Source organism: Sorex araneus, chromosome 1, assembly GCF_027595985.1.
Source record: "Sorex araneus isolate mSorAra2 chromosome 1, mSorAra2.pri, whole genome shotgun sequence".
In the NCBI taxonomy this organism is placed as follows: domain Eukaryota; kingdom Metazoa; phylum Chordata; class Mammalia; order Eulipotyphla; family Soricidae; genus Sorex; species Sorex araneus.
The window spans coordinates 114,232,176-114,244,535 of NC_073302.1; the positions used below are offsets into that span (position 1 = coordinate 114,232,176).

The following is a 12,360-nucleotide window of genomic DNA, read 5'->3' on the forward strand; positions in this document are numbered from 1 at the left end:
GAAGTTAATCTTACAAGTCAACTGTGACAGAGTAATTTAACATGAAACAAATGTGTTTTTTATAAAGTACAGGCCCAAAGTATCTGTTGGCCGATGCAATATTATTACTTTTTAAATAGCAGCATGATTGCGTTATGATTTAATTCTCTCAAAATTAAAATAGGAGACAAAATAAGGGTGCCACTGGTAAAATTCTCTGTTTTTGGTTAGTCTGCAGAGAATCTATGGTTTCCTAGAGTAGAAATAAAGTCAAGACTATATTCAGTAAGTATTATAATTAACATTACACTGTCAAAAGTTTCTGTCGTGTCTTCAGTAAGCCTTGTATACATTTGCACAATCTGTCTACTTCTAACCAACCCATCTCTGTAACTGCCCCCCCACCCAGATAATCTCATGAGAATGTAAATCAAATTGTTTCAGTTCTCCACAAAAAAAATAGCCAATGGCTCCTTATTTTATGTTGATTAAATCCAAAGTCTCACAAAGACTCCATTTCTATATTCAGTTTCAAAATTGCTGGTCAGTTCTCTGACCTTATGTTTGACTGAATTTCTCATCCATTTAGTCTGCCTTATGGCTGCCTGCAAGACTCTTCACATACTCTTCTCTGTTAGAATCGTTTTACCATTTCCTCTCTCTGGAATGCTAAAATATCTAGTAAGGCACAGACATCCTCTATTTATTTCTCAAACCAACCCTTGCTTGCATATGTACCCATATGTAGCATATGTTTTATTCCTTAAGTTCTATTCTGAGGTCAACCTGCTATAATGCTACAAAGGAAAGATTTTTCGCTTGTTCTCTTATTTTCTGGGCTATCGCTGGCAGTGTTTGGAGGTTACTCCTGGATCTGTACTCAGGAATCACTCCATATGGTGCTGGGAATAGACTTCAGAACTCCTACTCCATGCAAAGTTCATTCTCTCTGTTTTTGCATTGTCAAAAACAGAACCTTGTATGTGATAGTTGCTCAATAAGCTCTCCCTCCCTCCCTCCCTCCCTCCCTCCCTCCCTCCCTCCCTCCCTCCCTCCTTCCTTCCTTCCTTCCTTCCTTCCTTCCTTCCTTCCTTCCTTCCTTCCTTCCTTCCTTCCTTCCTTCCTTCCTTCCTTCCTTCCATTTGGGAGACACTCAGCAGTGCTCAGGGCTTAATCCTGGCTCCACATTCAGGAATTCCTCCTGAGTCCTTAGAAGGTTTATATGGGGTATCAGTGATCAAATTTGGGTCAGGAGATTCAAGGCAATTTCCATATGAGAGTATTACTTTTCCTACCACCCAACTCCATGCAATTGCTAACATCCTAGTTCTATGCATTGTAAATTGATTCAAATGTTTGAGAACTCTACATTTTTTGTAGCAAGCAACAAAATTACTGAACAAAACACAGATTTTCCATCACAGTAACGGATTATTCATGTATTGTGAAAACATGGTTTTGATTCTAAAGTTTGATTAGTTTCTCATTTTATTTCAGGATATAATAAAATATTTTAATGAAAAGTGATATAGAAAACAGTAATATTGAATTTACTTGTGCAATATGGCAACATTGTCAGAGGACTCCAATATTTATATGCATGCTTTCATTCAAAATGATTTGTGAACGATTTGTAAATTAATGCATTATTGATATTTAACAATTGAAAAGACTTAAAGGTTAATGTAGACATGCTATAGAAATAATATTAGAGTCATAGAAGCAATATATCCCTTGAGTGTACTGAATGAGAGTGGAGCTCTCCACAGCAATTGAAACATTCAACATGATAGATGTAAACTGCACTAAAATATACCATGTACTGCTATAATTAGAGTGTAGAAATTATCTGATACATAAAGTGATTTTATGCCACAAAGCACTAACTTACAGAAACTAGGCTGATTGGATTTGAAATAATAGGAACACAATCCAAAATATATTTTTTAATTTATTTAACATTTGATATTCTCTAGAATTTGCCTCTGTTTTAAGAGTTAGGGGACTATTTACATAATTGAGTGTTTGTCTCTTCTATCAAAACTTTGTAACTTATGGAACCAACAGTTGTTCCCCTATTTTTCTTTCTCTTTCTTAATTTTAAACATTAGCTGCCATCAACTATAGACTATAATGGTGTATATTTTTAGTGCAACCAAAAATTATTTTTTTGCTTTTAGAAGACTAAACACCATCCTTAGAGGAAGATATATCAGAGATTTTATCTGTAAACTTTAGCAATTATAAATAATTTCATATATACATAAGATAACTTTATTACTGTTTCTACTATATAGCAAATTCCTATAATATATAGTATAATGCATTTGATGTTGATAAAGTCAAATATGCACTTAAAGGTTTTTCTAAAATGTTATTTTATAAAAGTATTTCAAATAATGACAAATCAATAATAAAGTTTTAAATAGTTTTATGCATAAAGAGTTTTAAATTTTTATTAATTTAATTAAAGAAATGTCTAGAGAAATTTGCTTTCTGATACCATACCTACAAATCTTAAAAACATATTTTTTCTTATATTTTCTTTCATAAATTTTCTTTCATCAATTTTTACACTTAGGTCTAGGACCTAGTTTGAGTCCAGGTTTACATAAAGTGCATTGTAGGCAACACAAATAATGACTCTTCCAACAACTTGAGTTAAAATAAACCGTCTTGACACATCAGTTTAGACAATATATTTCTTATATGTCAGTCAACATATTTCCCACTTGCTTTTTTTTTCTTCAGAGGTTTCTATGCTGTTTTTGCCTATTCATGTTTCCTCACACTATTTTAAATAATTTCATGCAAAATCGTAAGAGACCTACTAATAGATTCCTCTAATCTTAATATTTCTTATTTAAAACATATCTACAGGGTATTAGTAAATTGATTTTCCAGAGCTTACATTTTTGAAACCCAAATTAGTTAATCTTTTAAATAGTCTTCTGCTAGAAAGATCTAAACATTGTATTCATTGCATCTTTTTAAATAAGAGGATTTACTTTTTCATAATACTTAGGTTGTTCTTTAATTTTTACCTGACATAACTGCCTACATAACTACTTCCCCACTAAAATATAATTTTGAGTTAATTCTAGATGAATTTCCTTCACTGGTAAAGACCACATTTTTACACGCACACATATGTGATTTAGCCAGTATAATGCACATGTATCAGTAAAAGTTTTTGAGTTTTGAATTTAGCATTCACTCTGTCTAGAAATACAACATCTGGGGCTGGAGCAATAGCACAGCGGGTAGGGAGTTTGCCTTGCATGCTACTGACCTGGGTTCGATTCCCAGCATCCCATATATTCCCTGAGCACCTCCAGGAGTAATTCCTGAGTCCAGAGTCAGAAGTAACCCCTGAGCATCACCAGGTGTGAACCCCTCCCCCCAAAAAAAGAGAAAAAAATATTAAAACAAACAAACAAAAAAAGAAAACAACATCTTTCTGAATGCAGTGAACAATTCATGATGCAAATCAAAAAGTAGATTTAAAATATTAAAATATTATAGGAGGAAGCTTGTTAGAATTTATTACATGAGGAAAATATTATAGGAGGAAGCTTGTTAGGATTTATAAATTGTTTAAAAATAAAGAGGAATGAGGTCACACAAAAGAATCTTGGAACGGGTCAGCTCACTGCAGAGATGCCTCCAGACATTGGGCCAGGCCAGTCTCACTGGGGTGCCACAGGAGGAAACAGGGGGTGTTCCTCCACCTGCCCCCCCCAAGAAAGATGCTGGCCCACAACTTCTAGAACTCAATGAGAAGTGCAGGTATATGCGGGATCAGTGACAGCCAACTCCAGGCCTTCTGGGATAGTGGATGGGCCAGCCCTTCTCATCTCCCCATCCCTATGGGACCCTGGCGGTCACACCCACAACCTGCCTCTGGGTGCCATTTAAGCGCATTAACAGCCAGAATCCAGAGACACAGGAAAGAATCTCTGTATACTGAGCAGCTCACTCAAGTTATCACAGTGATAAAAAATTTTAGAATTCCAGGAGCGCAGGGCCACTCTCGGAGCTGTGCGACACCTTATGCTATTCCTAACAAGCAATACAAAATAAGTTATCTAGTCTATGCCTTTTCGGCAGGTTTGAGTGGGGGGCAGCGAAGTTCAAAATAAGGGTGGTATGAAGGTGTAATGGCAGTGGGATGGTGCCAAATACTAACTAATCCATTAATGTGAACAACTTTATGAAAATTAAAAAAATAAGATAAAAAAAATAAAGAGGAACAGAGTAAATTACAACAATAGCTAAAATATCTGCCAGAATAGAAATGTCAAAAAATAATGCAATTCATCTGATTTCCAGGAATTGCATTTTATTATAAATAAATACTTTTAAAATTCAATTTTCCTAATTTAATTTTTTAAAAAAATAATTTAGAGTAGAATGATTATCACATGATGCATAACAACTAGATTAACTCATCCCTCAGCAGTTTCTATATCCCTGGAATTCTTCTGCGATGCTTCTCAAACTTTAATATATATTCCCATCTCCTAGAGCTTTTGTTAAAAACTTTTAGTTCTCATTGAACACACCCATGTGTATTGAGAAGAAAAGCTATCCATTCCTAACAAGCTCCCCTGTCACACAAAGTATAGACTGGGCCACATGCTCTGAATAGCAAAGTGACAGAACTCAACTCACCCAACTCCAGATGGTCTTGTGAATGTGCACATATCTTGCTCTGCCTCACAGATCAGGGGTTCAGTCTATTAAACTAAAGAAGTTTTATTGATTTGGGAGAGGTTCAACCTGGAAGTGCTCAAAGTCTATTTCTAACTAAGTCTCATGGAGTCAATCCTGGCAGCACTCACATGGTCACTGAGATTGAATCTGGGCCTTCAGCATGTAACACATAAACTCCAGCCCAATAAGCTATTGTCCTGAATCCAATTAAAATGAGGAGAAATAAAATTACAATGACCACTGTGGAAGATCAGAACACTATTACTCAGTAATCACTGATTTTTTTAAACTTGTCACCACTATTTGTTCAAGTCAGCGCACACTACATGTGCTATAACAATTGTGCTCCTGACCAAAATACAAACTGTGTTTTCCTTAATGTACAAAAAATTTGTCTCTGAAATTTACTTAATTTTTTCAAACATAATTTTCATTATTCTTCTGAAATAGCTAAAAAATATTATTTTCTATGAATTGTTAATCTAATTACATAAACCAAGAATAGACTACAGTATATGTTATGAGTATTTTGTCATAGCTAAATATCTACACTTCACAGGTGATCAATTAAGATGCAATTTATCCTTGGTTTACAGAAGAAATTATCCATCAGTCAGTTATCATGTTTATTAGAATACTAATGGACCCACTTTTCAAATTTAATTTTACCACTTGTAATTGTAATAAAAATGCTAAGGATTATTGTCACTGAACTGGAGATGCTAAGAGTAAACAGTTTTAATCACTTTAGAGTATTGTAGTATAAATATAGTCTAATGGCACTGGGAAATAAAGGACAACATTTTAGCTGTGTACACACAATTCAGTGGAGGCACTGCATTCAAATCCTTTATTTTTATACCACAAATATCATCTTATGTATCTACTAAAAATGTAAAGCACCACGCAAGATCATTGAAACAAATCATTACATGACAGGCTCAAAAAATGAGTCCATATGCCTTGATCATATATTTCAAGGGTTCACTATTCATTTATATATATATGTGTATATATATATATATATATATAAATTCAGGCTAAATTCAAAAGGCATCTAAATTTACTGAAATAGGTATATCTCAGTATTCAAGAAGTATTCTTGAATTATTTTATATATTATTCTTCTGTTTGTTTCTGAGCCACACGTATTCCTGACTCTGTACCCAGAGATCCCTCCTGGCAGCGTTTGGAGGACCGCATGGATTGACTGGAATGGAACCTCAGTCAGCAGAGTGCCAGGCAGACACCCCACCCACTGTACTATTGCTCAGGCCCTGTATATTAATCTTTTAAAAATATATTTATGAGAGGACCTCAGCTTGCTGCCTCACCCTTAAAGGTGACATAAATCTCCAGCTGAGATCACTGGGCCACCTTGGAAAAAGAAGCAGATCCTCTACCTCATGGCTTGGACCCAACAGCCTCGAGAACCGCCCCCACTACATTAACAGCCACATATGCAGTCATGTGACAGATCTGCTCAGTTCAACACTTCTCACAATTACGCTTCCTGTAGATGGGCAGAGAAGAAAAAGACAAATAGCCAGCCTATTCCATTAGAGATTTCCAGGGGGTCTAATTACAAAGACTCACCCCCATCCAAGCAGGAGCACTAGAAAACCAATGGCGACAACTCATAAAAGCCCACCAAGTTCAATCAGAAAGAAATTAACTTTGAAGGTATAAACACCATGTAATACAGTACATCCTCAGAAAATCATCTGAATGACACTATGGAGATGATGTTTAATGGGCTCAAACTAAGGATGGCACAGGGGGTCAGCAAAGCATGAGATACTGAGGGGCTGGAGCGATAACACAGCAGGTAGGGTATTTGCCTTGCACGTGGTGGACCCGGGTTGGATTCCCAGCATTCCACATGGTTCCCTGAGCACCGCCAGGAGTAATTCCTGAATTCAAAGCCAGGAGTAACCACTGTGCATCTCCAGGTGTGAACCACAAAGCAAAGCAGAAAAAAAAGCATGAGAAACTGAGATCTGAATTGGGGAATCTACACATAAAAATGAAGAGCAAGAAAGGTGATATAAAACAATAGGCATTAGCTTTGAGCAGCAGAATTACAGCAGCTGAGGAAAAGATTAAAAAGTTTCAAGAAAAAAATCTACAAAACAACAGAAGAAGGAAAAGTCTGAAAATAGGTGATCAGCATATCACAGAACTGCAGGATGAGAGCTCTAGAGGAGCAGTATAAGATATTTTGGAATCCCTAATGACCAGGAAGATCAATTTGATAAAGAATCAATAGTCAAAAAAATTAGAGTTGAGGATTCCCCAGAACTGTACAATACAGGTAACCAAATTTAAAAAGTAAAACAAAAAAAGATCCAACTAAGAAAACTCCAATAAATATTGTGCTTAGAATAAAAAGAGAGAGAGAAGAGAGAGAAGGAGAGGGAGGGGGAGGAGGGATTTTGAAAGCAGAAAGTTCAGAAAAGGAACTTATATACAAAGGAAGACCCAGGAAATTCACAGAAGATCTACCCTGTGAAGCCCTAGGGGCAAGAAGAGAGCAATGAGATACAGTACAAGGGTCAACACAGTGAACTGAACACCTCACCAAGAATACTCTATCCAGCAGGGTCATCATTCAAATTTGAACAAACAATACAGAGCCCATGGCCACTCAGCCAGTGAGGGAATGCATAGCCTTGAGACCTGTTTTGCAAGAAGCATTAAAAGAGCTTATTTGAGGAACAGTATAAACTTCCCAGAACATGGCATTGCGTATGACCATCACTCGTGGTGCTTATGATTTCCCTCCACTAAAGTGGGAAAAGTATGTTTACTCCTAGCTTGCTAACTTGTGGAAATGATTTTATACATTTCCAACAATAAATTAATGTCTCACTTATATTGAATCTTCTAAATCTTTGTTTTTTTAATATCCATAGAGATTTTTATGCAATCTTTTACTTATTAAGACAGACACTCAAGCAGAATTTAAAATAAAATATTTTATAAGACAAAACCAATATTCTCTTTCTCAGGTTAAAATGCTTTAACTTTTATAGGCCTATTCGGATTGTCCCTTTCAATTTTCTTGAACCTCTTCATTCTAACTAAATTTAACATCTGTAGATTTTACCTATTTTCTGTAAATGCTAAAGCCTATTAAGAAAAATATTTATTATAGGGAAGACTGCAATTATTATAATATGATCCAGGTAGAATTTAAAATTTACTATATATTTTAGAGATGAGAGTTGAAAATTTACTTAGGTAAATGAGAAGAGACGTTCTCATTTTATTATAATACTCTGAGTATTATAATACTCTCAGTATTAAATTACTTAAATTCAATGATTTAAATGTCTGGAGAGATAGCAGGTAGGGTGCTTGCCTTGCACACAAGGCAACCAACTTCAATCCCAGCAACACCTGTGATCCCCTGAGTAAACCCTGAGCATAGCTGGGTGTGGAACAAAAAAAATTAATTTCTTCTTTTCACATATGCCAAAATCAAATAACAATCAATCACCCCAAATATACTTTTATTGATTTATTTTTTGACAATTCCATTGATCATCTCTTTCCGTTATGTTGGAAAAAGCAATATGAAATAAATTTGTTATACAAGGGCTGGGAGGTGAGAAGGACCCTGGTGACACTGGAGAAGGGACAAGCGCACTGGCTTTGGAGTTGTGTTGGAACATTTTATGCCAATAAAACAACTTGAGAAATTACAGTCTCTTAATACAAACAATTTTTAAAAATATTTCTATGAGAATAAACATAATTCCTTTTTATTAGGAAAGCACAATATTTCGAGGGCCATTTAGATAGAGTTTTTAATGCCTATATCATACTCATATATGACGTCCTCAAACTCACAAAAGTCTTTAGCATAGTATGGAAACAATGTGTTGGTACTGAATGAAATATGCAATAGAAATGTTTGTCAGTCTTCATCATTGAGGATTGCTAAAACTGTTATGACACAAAAAAGTTTTTTTAAGAAACCCAACTCCTTGTCATTCCCAAGTTAAAATCCTTTTTCAAGCCAAACCATTTAAAATGAATTTCATTCTACAGGAATGTGACCTGCACACAAACTTTATTGCAGCCCTACGATGTATGTATTGCAATAGCAATGTGATGGTTTGCAGAAACGTATTAGAGTGCATATAAGATGCAGGCAGTGAGTGGACAAAACCAACTGATGAAGGTTTGATCAGTCAAACCTTGGTCAAGGAATTTTAATATGGTGACGTAGCTATTATCTCTAAAATTCCTTCCAGTCAGGACTTATTGCTACTTTCAGCAGTTTCTTTCTTTCTTTTTTTCTTTTCTTAACTTCAGCAGGGACTGTGACAGTCCCAGATGTAACTAGATCCAGGATCAAGTTAGCCGTGCTAATACAGCTGTGACATTACACCTGCTGCTTTCTGGAAGTCTTGCTCTTCTCCAGCTAAGATTTATTTCATTATGTGGAAATTGGTGGCAAGAACACTCTCAGGGTAACATAAAGATGTTAGGATAAAAGCCATCTGGTACCAAATTTTCTTTGATCCGGTACTTGAACTGATTCTTCAAAGCCAAGAGTGAAGAGATGGGAGATAGGAGCCTGGCAGTTTTATTAGGAATCATAGCCAGAATGGGATTTCGTTCCTCAATGGATACATAATTAGTGAATCATGTGAAGCTATCCATCTTGGAATGAAGGAGTTGTTAAAGATCATGTTCATTTTTTTTTTACTTCTTAAATAGCATCTATGTAGATACTATAGTCTATAAATAACCACTATAAATTTTAGTTTTCAAATAATGTGAATGTATAATATATGCACTCAAACTGGGTCAACTGTTACAAAATATATTTCTGTGGTTAGGTTATACGCTAAGGCACATAAAAGGTACCTCACTCATTTGTGAAAATTGGATAAAAGAGCAAATGTGAAAATAGATTATGAACCACCAAAATCTACTTAAAAGTTTAAGTAAAGCTATCATACAATAATAAACACTGTTATCATGAGTCAGGTGTTTTTGGATGCATATAACATGATCAGGATTACATCTGAAAAGCAGACAATTTTATCAGCATTAATTTTGACTCAGGTTATGCTCCAATATATACACTGTCACTGTATCACTGTCATCCCATTGGTCGTCAATTTGCTCAAGCGGGCCCAGTAACGTCTCCATTCGTCCTAGCCCTGAGATTTTAGCAGCCTCTCTTTACTCATCCTTCACAATGGTGCTGCACTTCAGAGTCAGGAGAATTCGACCCAACAATGTTATTGTATTTGGCATATGAATACGCCATAGGGAGCTTGTCAGGCTCTCCCGAAAAAAAACATCCAGTTTAGGAGTTTAAATTTTCTTTTCTTTTGCTTTTTTGGGTCACAACCAGTGATGAACAGGGGTTATTCCTGGTTCATGCACTCAGGAAATTACTCCTGTTGGTGCTCAGAGGACCATATGGGATGCTGGGAAGCAGTAATTATAAAATCAAATATGCAGGTTTCCTGCTGGTATGTTGCTAATAGCCCTCTCCCTCCTGCCTAAATTCCTACCCACCCAGTTTACTATCTCGCTGGCCCCCAATTTTTATATAGGAAAGGGAAGGTAGGGTCTTGGGTGCTGTTCAGAATTTAAACTGCTTGGGACTGGAGTGATAGCACAGCGGGAAAGGCATTTGCAGTGAATGCTGCTGACCCAGGTTCGATTCCCAATATATACACAGTAGTGAAAAATCTGTTTGTTGGTAGTTTATCTCTATGTAGAGGCTGAAGGCATTAAAGAGTTAAATTTTAAAACATATATTTGTAACTGACATATAAAACTGATTTTAGTTAAATTTCATCTTTTTAAAAGGGAAAAGGAATAGATTGCTAATCATTTTCTATTTCTCATGATATTTGGTTCAATCCTATACAAAGCATTATATTTGATTTTTCAACTGAATGGAAAAAAATACACTAGACTTATTTATTTTCACCATGTATTTTGTCTTCTTTTTTGAGCCCCTCTTTTTGAATTGCTTAACCTTACTCCTGGCTCTTTGCTCAGGAATCACTCCTGGTAGAACTTAGGGGCCATATGGAATGCCAAGAATCAAACTGGGGTTGGCTATATGCAAAGCAAGTGTCTTGATTCCTGCACTATCTCACTGGCTCCTTCTTATCCATTTTATTGAACACTATAGTTTACAATACTTTTAATGATGCAATTTATGTATACACCACCACTAGTGTTTTTTGCTTTGCATTGCCAATGTCACAATGGCTCCTTCCTAGTTAAGGCCAATTCTATACATCAACTTTCAGGTTGTGTTGCCTTTAACCATTAGTTGTTCCCTTCTTCATTTCTAGTTTTTTGCTCACACTTGGTTTACTTCTGGCTCTAGGCTTAAGGGCCATCCCTGCCAGTACTCAGGAGGCCATATGCCACAAAAGGGTCAGAACTCAGATCAGCTGTGAAAGAGGCAAGCACCGTATTTGCTGTAATGTCTCCTAATCTTTCCATTATTTTATTTTTAATGTCTCAAAGCTTAACTTTAGACTCTAGGCTAAAAACATACTATCACTTTCATAGATAATGGTTTGCATTAAGGTACATTGTAATGAACAACTGACAAACAAGGTATAAAAATCAATGTGTGTATGTATGTGTGTTTGACTCACACATTTAAGTGGAGTGTATTCAGAATTGTCATTGTTTTTCAGGTGAATCACAGAGGCACAGAATCAATTTCTTGGCAATGTATATGTTACACTGTTTCTGTGTCAGTCCTTTCTCAATATGTACATTGTACAATATGAACAAATCCCACATGGGCCTCAATGTTTAAGAATCAATGACATGAGTGAACAAAAAGAACACATAAAGCAAACATGTGTACTCTAAGAAATATTTTTTAGAAGATTATGTTTTAGGTACTTAGTATACTGCTGTCATTGATGTCACTCTGTGTGCAGATTTTAATTGTGCAGACATATACCAGTTTTCAAGAAAGCATTAAAACCGAACAGGGTGTGTTTGTGGGGGGTATTGTAACCCATTGATTGGAACAACAGGTCATGTGTTACCTAATGGATCATGAAGAAAAAGAATGTCTAAGCCTCAGAGAGGAAACAGTCTATTAATTGATTTCACTTTGTTCAACAGAAGTCTAAAATTACTAAGAGAAAACATAAATTTAGGTCCATGTCTCATACAATATGTTGAAGTCCAAATGTCTAGTCTTTCAGTCACAATTTTTTCCACTTTACACAAGATGTTACAATTTTCATGAGACTAAGATACTTTGTTTTCTTGATACTTTTGTGATACTTTATTTCTTCTCAATAAAATAGTAGAAAATGGGTGTTACAACCATTAATGTAAAAACATGTATAAATATTAAATTTATAAAACTATGTATTTGACCAACCTTTCTACTCTTCCTGTGATTAAAAAGATATAAACAATTTGGGGGTCCTCTATCTAAAAATATAGAGTCCTCAGCGCAGTTCTTACTCTGTCTAATGGAGTAGCCAGTCTGGTCTTGTTCTTAGTAGCAGATATGCTATTATATTTGAACTGGGATTCAAAAATTACTTTTTTCTCCTATAACAAAAACTGGCAAATATAGGGACATTTTCAAGACAAATGCTATGTGATGTACTCGGCATTAGAGAGTTACTGTCCTAACCAGAA

The 12,360-nt window shown here is 35.5% G+C and overlaps 1 protein-coding gene across 1 annotated transcript in view; it reads right to left on the reverse strand.

The window, feature by feature from the left end:
* Window positions 1–12,360, reverse strand: part of CDH10 (cadherin 10) — a 166,343-nt gene that overhangs the window by 104,388 nt on the left and 49,595 nt on the right. The window lies entirely within an intron of this gene.